Here is a 14706-nt window from a genome sequence, read left to right on the forward strand (position 1 = left end):
ACTTTCTTTTTATTTTTATTAAAAATTTTGTGAAATTTTGAATTTTCTATTTTTTTTAGTATTTTTATCCTTTTTTGGCAAAGTTTTGATTTTTAATGAATTTTCTGTGAATTTTACAATTTATTGTGATTTTTTAAAATTAATTTTTTATTTTTAATGGATTTTTTAATAAAAAACTTATATTTTTTGTTATTTATTTGTGAATTTTTTATAGTCTTTATGAATTTTTTAAGAGGTTTTTGTTTTTTGGTGATTTTCTTATGAATTTTTCTATTTTTTATGATTTTTTAAATCCCTTTTTTATGTTTTATTGGATTTTTGTGAAGTTTTTTTTTTTATGAGTTTTTTTATTTCCTAGAGCTCTTTTTTCCTAAGAAATAAACTAAATTGAATAAAAAAGAAAAAATAAAATAAATTTTTTTTTACCTGGACTTACATGTGGCAGCACGCGTGGGGTTGACTTCTAGCTCGCAGGGGCGTGGAAGTGTGCATACGGGCTTGAAGGAGCAGAGTCAGCAGACCTGCGTGCGACAGTGAAAGAGAGAGAGTGAGGGAATGCGCGTGCAGCTGCCAGCGGCAGTCAACAGCGCTGATTGAGGGACTTCTCGGTGGCGCGCAGCAGAGGAGACAAGGCGATGATGTAGACGGTGGCAGACCGAGTACGACGGGGACGGGGAGGGTGTGTGTGTGTGTGTGTGTGTATTGAAAACGACAAAGAAGGGAGAGAGAGAGAGAGAGAGAGAGAGAGAGAGAGAGAGAGAGGTTCACGCTAGAGAGAGAGTGAGAGGGGGAGGTGAGAGATTATATTCATTGTGCTTTTAGTGAGAGAGTGAGGGGAAGAGAGAGAGAGGTTGATTATCGGAGTTTTGGGAGGGGGAGGAGAGAGAGTAAGTTAGAGAAAGAGTGAGGGTGTGGGGTGGGTTCACCCAGAGCGAGTCAAAGAATGCGGCAGCAACAAAAGAAAACGAGGATTATTTTAACGTCGTAGGAAACTATCCCAAGAGACCGGGCATCAAGCTCGAAAATCGTCCTTTTATTATTTTTTTAATTTCCAAACGTCCAAAAATAAGCCAAAAATTAGCCGTAAACGCTAAAATTCACCCAAAAAATCCAAATTTTTTTGAAATTGTTTATAAATCTTAGAAAATTATTGACAATCATAATCGAACACTTTCAACACACATAAGCACACCAAAAATAGCAATTTTTATCGAAAAAGCCAAATTGGACAAAATCATCAACCCGGCTCTCGAAAATAGCAAAACGCTCGAAATTTGACGAACAAAAGCCCAAATGTGCTCGAAATCAAGCTGTAAATATACATTCAAAACAGCTTGTAAAGATTGCAAGATATCAAATTTTTATGGAATTAAGCAAAAATTAATGCAAAAACCAGCAAAAAAATACCAAAAGTTGTAAAAATTATCCAAAAAATATCTTTTTTTTTTTGGAAATTCTCCCCCACGTAGAGGATTAATGTAGCCAAATAAAATCACAAAAATCACATCTATTCAATTGCCAAACAATTTAATCATTAAAATCAAAACTAGGCAATTAAACCGTCAAAAGTAGCGACCAAACACTTTAATCAATAAAATCCAAACTAGGCAATTAAATCGGCAAAATTAGCGACAATAGTTAGATCAAAATTTGACGCAATTGAAGTGTGTAAATCCTTGTTTTGAGCTAAAAAACAAAGCAACTAACCATTACACACATCAATTATACAATCAAAATATCGAATTAATCATGCGCATTAAGCACTTTTTAAGCACACACACTAAGGGGACGATGGCCTATGGTAGTGTAATTGTGGCATAATCACATGTGTTTCCTCACTAATTTCACTACTATTTCACTTGTGTGTTTATGATTTTGTGGATTTTGGATGTGTGTGCATGAAGCAATGTGTTCATAATTCCCTAATTTGACACCGTATCTTGCCAATTGTGTGTTTACACATTCTAATTTCACACTAACCCCTTACTAATTTCACTATTTTTTGCTAACTTACTAATTTGTTACGAAGGATTGGAGCATTCAATCATTAATTGATCTTCAATGGAAATGTAATCGAGGTGGTATTCTTAATCTCCCTAGAATCTAAAGATATATAGAATTGTGTAGAGATCCCACCATGATGCAATATAATGTTGATGCTATGTTGATGCAATGCAATGTTAATGTTATGATGCTATGAAATTTTTGGATTGTTCGTTTTCATGCAGTCGTAATGTCGAAATTTTCCAGATTTGGTGGCGTATGAATTTGACAAGTTCAATTGTTGATTGGTGATTGTACATTGCTAATTGGGTGACTAATTGAGTTAATTGCATGCTTGAATGTTCAATTGCAAGTGTGTGTGCATTCTAATTGAGTGTGTGTATGCCTAATTTTAGGTGTGTGTGCACTATTTTGCCCTTGATTGTGTACCTAAAAATCAATGTGTACTTAATGATTTTTCAATGATTGATTTGTGTTACGCTCATGCCCAACTAGAGATTTGTGAAATCACGTTGCAATTTCCACAAGATTAACCCTTTTGTGTGCGCACCTAAAGATTGGTAAAAACTGTCAACTGTTTGTAGACAAGGTCATATGCAGGCTCTGTACCAATTTTCATCAAATTATGAGGTTGAGGTACATGGATTGCGACCCATGTTCAACCACATCTAGACTTGATCTCTTGGTAGCTTGTTGCACTTTATGTCCATAAGCTAAATCTCAATTTTCTTTGGAGTGGACTTGGTTTGATAGATCAAATAGCCAGCACTAGGTTTGCACTGCGGTTTTCAGTCTGTCACCTGTTTTGCACCCTTTTGACCCAAATTTGCTCAATTTTTTTGAAAATTCGACTTGGGGATATGTTTCCTTGTGTATGCACTATTGGTCTAGAAAGTTTCAAGTCAAGCTGTCACTATGGGTACATGGATCGCGATCCATGTTTGGAGGCCAAATTTTCTTTTCTTGGTACCATCAGATTCAACATGATTAAGAGGTCCTATGGTATCAATGCTTTTGAAAATGGACCTCTAGATTGAAAGCTAGGTCAATTCTGGCTAAATCTCAATTTTCTTTGGAGTTGGACTTGGTTTGATAGATCAAATAGCCAGCACTAGGTTTGCACTGCGGTTTTCAGTCTGTCACCTGTTTTGCACCCTTTTGACCCAAATTTGCTCAATTTTTTTCAAAATTGGACTTGGGGATATGTTTCCTTGTGTATGCACTATTGGTCTAGAAAGTTTCAAGTCAAGCTATCACTATGGGTACATGGATCGTGATCCATGTTTGGAGGCCAAATTTTCTTTTCTTGGTACCATCAGATTCAACATGATTAAGAGGTCCTATGGTATCAATGCTTTTGAAAAGGGACCTCTAGATTGAAAGCTAGGTCAATTTTGGCACTTGCTCAAAGTCCTTGGCAGATCTGGGCTTTTGGTTTGGTTTTTGATATTTAAATTCAGTTTTGAAAAGACCACTAGACTCCTTGTGATGCCCTCTAGCTATGGTGCAAGTTTGGTATCAGTCTATGATAAAGGAACATGGATTGCGATCCATGTAATTCTGCGTCAGATGGTAATGAAACTTGACTCACAGCTTGCCCTTTGTCTCTTGATCCCTGCTATATGTTTTTTATGTGATTTGGAATTGTTTAGGTCAGGTAAAAGTCAATCCATAGATCTGATTTAGGGTTTTCCTCTTTGCAATGTTTTTGGCTCTTTTCACCTACTTTTTGAACTTTTGTGACAATGCTTCTTTGGGGACTTTTGTTCACAATGGTCTCTGCTACAGACTTCAAAAGTTTCTATCCAAAAATTTCTCATGGGTACATGGATTGCGATCCATGTTCCACCACTTTTAGATTTGAATCTTTGGTGTGCTGATAGCTTATGATGTTTGTAGCTTACTCCACAAATATTTTGAATTTGGATCAGTTTTGCCCTACCAAAACTGACTTCTACAGTCTGCTCTGGTAGTTTTGAAAATGTTCTATTTTTGGCTATTTTGACCAATTTTTTTGTAACTTTTTTGTATATGGTTCTTTTGGGAAAGTTGTTTGTCTATTCTCAACTATCTACAACTCAAATCTCACCCAAAAAATTTTCAAATGTTTTTCATGAGGTACATGGATCGCAATCCATGTTTGACCTCATTTTGACATGAAACTTGGTCATCTTATAGTCCATGTTATGGTGATACTCTTCCCCAAATCTTTTTGAATTTGGACAAATTTTTCTCAATCAAAAGTGACTTTTTCTGTCTGCCCTGCGGTTTTTGGCTATCTGGCAGAATTTTGGTGTTTTGATCAACTTTTTTAAATTTGTTGACTTAGTTCCTTTTGGCAAAGTTGTTCCACTAGTTATCAGGGATATACTTGTCAAATATCAGCCCCAAATGTCAAAAGATACATGGATTGCAATCCATGTTTGACAACATTTTTTCACGAATCTTATTCTACTAGTTCTCTTTTCCCTGTAGAAGCCAAATCTCACGCCTTTTTGAATTTGGATCCCAAAATCTCAAGATTTGCCTAATTTTGTGTATGAATCCCTGTTTTTGCCCTAACAGCCAATTTGTATGTGATTTTTGAGTTTTTCTTTTAAGAAAAATTGATCAGAGCAATATCCCACTGATGCACAATGTCATTGATCACTTTTGATCAAAAATGATGTCTGGGGTACAGGATTGCAATCCATGTTTCTCCACAGAATCTGGCCAAACTTCTCAGATTGCTCCTAGAGAGTATGTTGATGCCCTTGATCCACAAATTTTTGAATTTGGATCACTTTTGAGGTCTCTACCATCAAATTTTCATAATTTCAAAGTTATGGTCATTTCGGCCAAGCTATGGTTTTCATCATTTTTTTTCTTCAATCTTTTAGCCCAATGATGGTGGTAGTTTCTACTTATCCTACTTCGAGGAAATCCATACACCGAGCAAAAAAAACCGAGCGTGTCATTTTTCGAGCGAAAATAAAGAGAATTGTAACACAAATTTGTTTTTTTATTATTAAGCCTTGCCATACTATCAAGTATAGACAGTCCAACAAAATGGTCAATCCGTAGAGGATTGAAAACTTGAGCATACGAAGGTGATTGTTGCTACAATATAAATATGTGTTTGATTATAAAGCATAATCTATCAAAACTCTAGGCACCCTCCTCCAATGGCAATTGCAAGGAATCCAAAAAATGGCCAATCTAAATTGGACCATAAACCCTAGCCTTGTAAATTTGAGGCTAGGCTGAAACTATGACCCCACCCAATACCTAGAACAACTCCAGTTTTGTTAGTGTATCCTAATGCATAAACTCATGAGCTATAAAGTTAAACCCAAGGACACGAAAATACACAAGTTCATGTGTTTGCAAGGCACACATGTGAGGCATCGATTGTCTTTTTTGGGAAATCCTCACAAGTACATCAAGGGAAGTTTGCAATGGTCATAGCATCTGTCACCCCCTTTTAAAAAGATCCTCAAGTGCTAACAATAAAAACATGCGACACATTAGGTACCAAAATAACCTCTCTCACTAGTTTTGCATGCATGCTTCGACCCAATGTGATCCTTCCATTGAAGTCTTTGGTTAATTTTAAAATCAATATAGCATGCTTTTCATCTTTGAATTTAGCACAGAAAGAGCTAGGTTGTGCTCCACATTGCTCAATAGCTGTTCATCTGTGTTGTTAAAGTATTGCCTTGTAGCACAAATCCATTTTTTTTTAACAACTCAACCTCCCATGAAAGTAGGCAGGTTCCCTCTTCCACAACATACATCCTTGGGTTTGGCCCAGGGGTCCAATAATCATCTCATCAATATTTAAATCATGAGTGTTAATATTGTTGTAAAACCATATGAACCCCTCCATAATTCCTCTTGGTTTGACATCCTTCCCCAAAAACATGGTGCAAAATCACCATTTTGCACATTATCTGAATTGTTGTATCTAAAAGAACACCAAAACACGTCATTTTTCTATCAAACTTTGTGCGTCTAATTGTCCAAACCATTCGAGGCACCTTCTTCTCTAGCTAGAGACTCTGAGAGGCAGAAGCATTGCGCTTGCTATGTGGTACAATTTAAACAAGTGTAGTGACAATAACAACTCTGTTTTGTGGCTGCAAAAACTTTGGCAATTGGCACTTCTATTTAATGGGCCCATATTTCTTGTCACTCTTGGATAATTGAATTTGTGGCTTACAGATTCCAAGATGAGCAACTCATGTCGCCATGCCAACTACGTCGGCCATGCTTGTACGTACGAGAAGAACGACACAAAACCATTGGCAATTGTCACTTTTATTTAATGGGCCCACATATCTTGCCACTATTGGAGAATTAAACTTGTGGCTTATCGCTTCCAAGATGAGCATCTCGTGTCGTCATGCTAGCTAAAGAGGTCAAAGTTGTACGTACATTGGGGGTGCACTGAGAAGACATGCATGAGAATTGCATGTTTTATCTTAAACATGCAAGGTAATGAAATAAATCAAATATTATTTAAACTTTCTGTGTGTGTGTGTGTGTGTGTGTGTGTGTGTGTGTGTGTGTGTGTGTGTGTGTGTGTGTGTGTGTGTGGATGCACTCTCTCTATCTCCCACACGAACTAGCTAGATACGAGGAGCACTTGGATACAGCAGGCACAAGAGTTCGGCACAAAGATGTCTTTTCATAGAGAACATCTTCTCCAACTAAAAAAGGATGAATATGTGATCAGACTGGACTAGTTATGGACACTCATTTATCCTATGGGATACGATGGGCTATTGGTCAGATGCGCACATCATCGCATCAATTAGATATTGAGACAGGCATATTTAGGAGAGTACCAATAGAGGCCAGGACTTGCAAGTTGTGTCATATAGACCCAGAGACAGAGTTACGTCACATTTTTCATTGTCTAGGCTACTATGAAATACGAGGCCACTTTCATTGTCTATTCAGAGAGCGCTTTGGACCGTTGGCTAGAGTCATGAGATATCAGGATTAGAGATGCCTCAGGTTGTTTTTGGTACAGCTACGTAGGCACAGGGAGAGTTTCTTGAGGAGATTAGATAGTGAGAGACATTCATAGAGGCCGATCATTGACTTCTTTAGAGCAAGGACTCGGCAATAAGATGAGCAAGCTTCATAGAAAACTTCAAAGGCCGATCCAATACTTTCTTAAACGACTCTTGATGCTAGAAATCCTCGGTCATTGATGATGATGATGATGATTTTAGTTTTTCGCTTTACCAGACATTGTATTAGATCAACCAAGATTGTATCACTTTGGTCTCATAGTTCATTTTGGCCTTTTGAAGACGGAGAGAATTTAAAAATGCCGTTTGAGAGCATGAAGAAAAGGTCATACACCGTCTGTAATTGGCAATAAACAGGGTAAATTTCTTGCAACATGCCAAAATGTCTAATTTGTTTAATACACAACATTAATTTTCTTAATTTGTATAATACACAACATAAATTTTCATAAGCCTCACAACACGTTTTCTGCCCTTTACCCTCCCGTGCCGACGCGGTACCAGTTAGGGGCACGTCCCGGCATTATAGGGAACAAATGGCGCTAGTTGTATCTGCCAAGAAGGTGTGCGCTCTGCCATGTGGATTTTTCTTTTTGCATCGTTAATCCAACAAAGACATAGCGCGGGACCTTTAGGGCCAGATCTTGGATAAAAATTTTCATGCAAAAGGTCGCAATGATCACGTGCCCGACCAGCTCAGAGTCATGGAGGCGGAAAACCGTAAGGCATGCAGAGCACGGAACACTGAGCAGCTTAGCTTCCCCTCGCCTCAGCTCGGCCCAGATTTCCTCTCAGTACAGCTGAATGAGAGAGAGAGATTGCTGAATGATATTTCCTGGGCATGCATCAAGCACTGCGAGGCTTTCACCAACCACGGGCAGCTCTTACTACACCAGGTGACCAGGTGGTGCAGACAAACGCACAAGGGTCTCTTCCCATGTTGCAGAGTGCAGAATCGCATAGCTTTGTACACGCTCCAATAGGAGTCAAAACTCAACAGTTCTCTTTACCTGTGCATGCATCTTCTGCCACTCCGTCCAGTTGCTCTCTCTCTTCAGACTGCGGAGTCCTCTTTGTCCCTCCTTCCGTCACACACCCACGGTGACACACCCACTAGTCTAGGGATGGCATGCAAAAGAAACTTCTTGTAGGGAGAAGCTATGAAAAGAAAATTACATAGGTGGGCACAGCTCCCCGCCTGTCTCATTCTCTCTCTTTAATAACACCGGGACCTGCCCCTAACTAGTACCGCACCGGCGTGGGAGAGTTAAGGACAGAAAACGTATCGAAATTAGCATTTTTTTACTCTTAGTCTCTCTCATTCGGGCCGCAAGCTGCAGTAGCTCCAAATGGGGTCAGGCTGAAGGACGGGTTATAGCTGGGGAGCTGAAGTAGCTGCTTCTTGTATAACTTGCTCGGCGCTAGTCCATACTGCATCGGCGCGGGACCATAAGGGCCAAAGACATGAAGCTAAAGTGCATGCAAAGTGTTTTTCCCTTTAATAACGTCGAGACCACCCCTATCTAGTACCGCGCCGACGCGGGAGATTTAAGGGCGGAAAACGTGCTATTAAAATCAATATTTTGTATTAAACAAAATGTCGGGACCCGCCCCTAACTAGTACCGCGCCGACGCGGGAGGTTTAAGGACAGAAAACGTGCTATTAAAATCAACATTTTGTATTAAACAAATAAGTGTAAGCATGCACACAACACAGAGCCAGCGTTCAAATTTAGAATAGGAGTGTATGGTTTAAGGAAGGTGTGTTCATTCATAAAGTCATCAATTAAACAAACCAAATTAGCAGTGCCTTAGGAGCAAAGAAGCAAACTAAACATCAAGTGGAACTTGGCCCTACTCGATACCGCATCGGTGCATCTTTCATGGGACACTTCCCTAACTTCTCTCATGCTCGCACGGTACAGTTTAGGGTACAATCCCATTTTTCTATTGTCAAACATTGAATAGGAACATCAACAACACAAGCAAAGCGAACCCAACAGTATCTTGGCTTGGCGGAATCAGCTCACGCACTTCAATGCTCTTTTTGTTTTGGATACGTATTGACTCTTGAGCATGTCAAAGCATGAAGAAAGGCCTAGGTGTGGTAGATAAAGGAATATATGTGATGTTGATTGGGAAATTATTAGCTCTATTTTGATTTACTATGAAATCTCTTTTTTGTAAAATGGGATCATGCCATAACTAGTTCCGCGCTGACACGATATGCTCAATGGCCTTGTCCAGATAGATAGTAAATGCAATGGATTGGGAATTTTGACGATGTGGGATGACAAGCAATTAAAATGGAGCACTCTTGGGACCTTATCGGATTAGCCTCTGCACCAACGCGGAATGCTTAAGGGTCCTGTCCGGATTGAGCTTGAAATTAAATGGAATGAGAAGAGCATATGGGCACCATAATTGGGACTATATCTTAATGGATTTCGTGCTGACGCGCAATGGTTAAGGAGTGTGTCCTAAATATACAGCATAGCGACTTCCCATCAATGTTCAAAAAAATCAATTTCACAAGCATACAAAATTTCCTTTAGGTAGATTCAAGAAGGAATTTTTTCAAAATATATTATGGCTTTTTTAACAATTTAACTCTATTTACTTGAATTTTCCAAGCGGATTTTCTTCTTTCCCCCCTCCCTTCAACAGGTTATTTTGATTTTTCAATTGGCTCAAGGCTAAGCCAAGGCACACTTTTCCCGAACATTGAAGTATCCATGGTTATTAATAACGACCACCTTTTTGGGTGCACAAAGAAGTAAATATGCTCGGGTTGAATTGCATGGGATTTTGGGAGATGGGTTGTCAAGCGCATGGAGTGTTGTGACTCTAGACGTTGTTGTCATTAGTAATGTAAACCCTTGAGATTATTTCCATGGATTTCTCCCTTTCTCATGCTTGAGACGAATTGCATCAAATTCATTGTGATGTAAATGATCGGTGTCTCATTATGAGGTTGCTAAATCTTAGTGATTAATATTTTTCTAAAATAGATATATAGGCGGGATTTTGCAAAATCCAAAGATAATTTGCTACAAAAACTTACGAGTGTGCTTTTAATACCCATCTTGTCTCCCTTGAGGAAGAAAATTGTAGGGCTGGCTACGGTGTGAAAATGAACCCATGGTTTAGTAATTTCATTATCGTTTATAATTGACAGACGCTATTGGCACACAGAGCTTGTGTATGGAATAATTAAAATATTCCATTCTAATTGTTTTCATGTTTCTGTGTAGTGTGATAGTTCAATGTTGTTCTTCATTCATAGGCGTGGTGCACGACCTCCACTATACCTTGATGGGAGCATGCCATTTTTTTGGGCAATGGACATTACTCCTACAGATACCATCATGCGACACTACTTACCAGAGTTCGCTCACACAACTATGGAGTATGGGCTTGCATGGAGAGGATACATGCAACGTAGCCCTTCTTTCATTGCTAGACTTGTGTGGAGCTTTTGTGTAGGCCAAAGGTTCTTTATTTGAATTTTGGTTGTGGGACTGCTGCTGTTCTCAGAGCATGTCTCTCTTCAAGACGTGCTTGTGCAACATTGGATAGTGAGACGACGCTTTGATTTTAATATTTGTGTTGCCTCTTCTTCATCCCTAGTTTAGAGGGCACGATAGGCGAGAGGCATGAGTTCTGCAAATGTAGTGGATGAGGAGAATAGACCTCCCGCTAGGAACCCGTTCAATCATTTATGAGCATTCCATTTCTTTTGGTCATGGACATGTCATTTTTTGAGTGTCTCCCCTTACTTAGATTTTACTTTTGCAAGCTATGTATGTTGATTTCAATATTTGATAGCAATTAGCCAACTATTGATGTGGTTTAGAATGATTTGCAAAAGAAAATCACTATTTGAAGCCCGCTTATTTACTTTGATGTGTTGATTTTTGCCTTGTGAGTGTACATTGAGGTTGCGGCTAAGGATGGTGCGAGATCCATGCTACAATGTTCAAACCGTAATCATGACTTGAAAATGGAAACAAATAATTCCTTCTCCTGTGGTGTGTGTGTGTGTGTGTGTGTGTGTGTGTGTGTGTGTGTGTGTGTGTGTGTGTGTGTATTTTCCCTAGATATCACTCGGTTTTTGTGTTTGCTCGGTAAATCTTGCTCGGTGCTTGGTAGGACTCTCCTACTTCTAAGTACTGAAATGAAACATGAAACAAAAACAAACAAAACGGTACAAAATAAAGTCAAAATGAAAAATGGTACAGCACTCTGAAAGCATAAAGTAAATCCAAAAATGAAATGCTTTTGGCTATCTCACTCACAATTCTCTTTACCTCTTGACAATAGATCTAGAAAGTCCTCGACTTCTAATCTACCAAGCACTAAACCCAATGTCTAGCTACTTCACTGTTAAAGTGCAAATGGAATGGAGAGACAAATCTTCAAAAAAGAACACTCTAAGCACTAGGTCACTCATCATCTAAGGATCATATCCCCGGCAATGGCGCCAATGTTAGCGGGTCGTCGTGACGGACGTTTGCAGCATAGCGATTTGGCACTAACATAATGTCAATACTTAGGGAAGTAACTCGGATGGGGCACAGAGACTCTTTGAGATCATGAATCTCAAGAAGTGAACCTTAAAAAGCAAACACATCAACTCAACAAGCAAACTAACACTCAACGATCAAGCAAATCCGCCTATGTTCTTTCTCACAACTCTAGGTGATCACGCCATTTCGGCACTTGAACGGAGTCGAAATGCAATGAAACTTTAAGAGGAGGTGTAGGACACCTAGTGGCACTATCCTACCAAGTTTGGTCGTTGTCCAACAAGGTACCAAAATCACGATCCATCATGAAAATGGTCTTGAAAACTGCAATAAAACTATCCAAAAAGGTCTCCCTATGGTCTAAGAACACTCTCCTATGGTCAAAACAACTATAAACAATGACTTAAGCACTCAAATCTGAAGCTTAGGCTCATAGATGCGTAGTCGTGAACCACAACAAAACTGACAATGCTTACACTTGAAAAAAAGAGCAAAGAGAGAAGAACACAATGCAAGTTTCAAAACTGAAATCTGATTACCCATTCATTAGTTGCGATGATAACAAGGTGGAGCAGCTTCATAGCTTTAGCGTACATTTTTAGAGGTCCTTTTTTCTCTAAAGATAAGCCTTCTTTCACATTAAGGTTATTGACATTTATACCTAGGGCATTCTAAATGGCCAGTGGTCGCTTCACATGTACCTTTATAATTGTCATTACAGAATTACAACTCAGGGAATTGACTGCTACTCTGGAATTAGGATTTACACAAAGTATCACTACACTAGCTCGACAAAACAAGTGTCCGGACAATTCGGTGTCCGTTTGATCTGTCCTCAAACAGATGCCATGGGAGTGAAGCGTGTTAGGCACAAAGAGGCCTCTCAAAGGGAGGAAAAGATGAAAGGAAAAGGAGAGTCTAGCAAGCAAGCGACTAAACCTTGGTGGAAGATCAACATCATGGATGTTTTGCTAGGCTAGTATGCTGAACCATATGAACTAGTTCAAGATGTTTTGATACAGGATCCGAAAATAACATGGCCCCAATTACTCCATCTTGCACCAAGGATGAGGAGACAATGGAAGAAGATGGTAAGTACTAGAAAGTCAGGACCAAAGATAGCTGGGGCTATCTCTGGGAGGAATCTAGATGACATCCTACCTATCATGTATGTCCACATCAAGGGGCAACACATCTCAAACATCTACATAGATGGTGGCACACAAATATGCGTCATGAGTGAGAAAATGATGCACCATCTAGGTCTAGAAGTAAGTAGGCCGGCACCCTACCGAGCTAAAATGGAAAATAACATCAAAGTGAAGTGCGTAGGCATTGTGAATGCAGCCAAGGTGAAGGCATTCAACACAAAAGTGGAGGTAGACATTTTTGTCATGCCACACAAAGGGGAGGGCTACCCTATCATTCTCGGAAGACCATGGCTCATGGCTATGGAGGCTAAGTAGGACTGGAGCACCGGAATGATCCAGATGAAAGATGCTAAGGAAAATCCCATATTCTACTACATGAAGAGTGGTAAGCAATGCAACATGATCTTGGAGGCCTCGGAAGATGAATTCTCTAGTGACTCTTTGACCACCTCGAGAGAAGAGACGACAACAACTGGAGAGAGACAGTAGCATCGAAGTGATTGGATCATCCTTAGAGATCCAAAGAGATTGACACAGTCTGAAGCACCACTAGAGAACCAAGAAGGACCATTAGGTACGCAACCCTTGGTGGATACAAGTTACATCGGATTCTCTCCAGCGAGTTAGCTAGTGAAGAGAGAGAATAGTACATATCTACGCTGGGTAACTTCACCACACTTCTCATTGATGGCTATAACAAGATCATAGGAATCATAGTGGTGCAGCACCGCATAAGACTCAAAGAAGGAAGTAAGCCTATAGTGCAAAAGCTCGGGAGGCTTGGGGTAATTCAGCAAGAGGTATTGCTCAAAGAGGTAAGGAATTTTCTACGCGTAAGTTTCATTTACCCCGTCAAAGTCAGAGCGGATCTCTTCAATGGTGGTCACGCCAAAGAAGAACGGTAAGTGGAGGGTTTGTGTAGACTACAAACCTCTCAATGCAACAACAAAGAGGGATCATTTTCTCCTCCCATCCCAAGACGAGATTCTCAACAAGGTAGCAAGTCATGAGCGCTACACATTATGTGATGGCTACTGAGGCTACTTCCAGATTAGCATTGCAGAAGAAGACAAAAAAAAGACAACTTTCATAACACCATGAGGATGTTTTTCTTATAGAGTGATGCCCTTTGGCCTCACCAACGCCCCGAACACATTCCAACGCTATGTAACTTTTTCCTTCCAGCCATACTTTGGTAAGTCAATACGGGTTTTCATAGATGATTTCTGCATCTACAACTCTCACTCCCTCCATTTGAGCAAGAAGTGTCACATTGGTGAAAGAAAGGTCACTCTTCTCAGCCATGTAATTTCAGCCAAAGGGATTGAGGCTAGCCCAAGCAAGGCTCAGGCTTTACTATCTTTGTCATCACCCACAACAACTAAGCAATTGGTCTCTTTCCTTTAGAAGGTAAGGTATTTAAGCAGGTTCATTCACTTTCTCTCTCAAGTGGTCCTCCCTTTACAACAAGTCACCCATAGAGATGTCTTCTTATAGAGTGAAGAAAATGAGCAACAGTTAAGCAAAGTGAAACAAATCTTGGCTTCACTTCCCACCATTGCATCCCCTAGATGGGACAAACCATTTTATGTTAACCTCGGTGTAGGAAGTGATACACTTGGGAACGTACTAATGCAGAAGGACCCCCAAACCTCTTTCATGCGTTCTATCTACTTCTCTAGTCGTGTCATGACTCCATCAAAAAAAGGATTCACCACGGTAGAGCATATGGTGCTTGCATTGATTTTTGCCACTACAAAGTTTCGCTCTTATCTATTGCCTAGACCCTTTGTAACTCTAAAAATGGAAGAAGTTTTTCCGTATATAATGCAACACATGGATGTCTCATCTAGAATCTCTAAGTAGCTTGCTAGATTACAAGAGTTTGATTACACTATGCAAGTGGAGAACTCCACCAGAGTTAGTCTAGCAAGTATTCTTACTTATCGTCACTATGAGAAGAAGCTAAAGGTCAACACAGAAGACAAAGGAGTGACACCA

Source organism: Adiantum capillus-veneris, chromosome 10 (genome assembly GCF_014529385.1).
Source record: "Adiantum capillus-veneris isolate H3 chromosome 10, ASM1452938v2, whole genome shotgun sequence".
NCBI lineage: Eukaryota > Viridiplantae > Streptophyta > Polypodiopsida > Polypodiales > Pteridaceae > Adiantum > Adiantum capillus-veneris.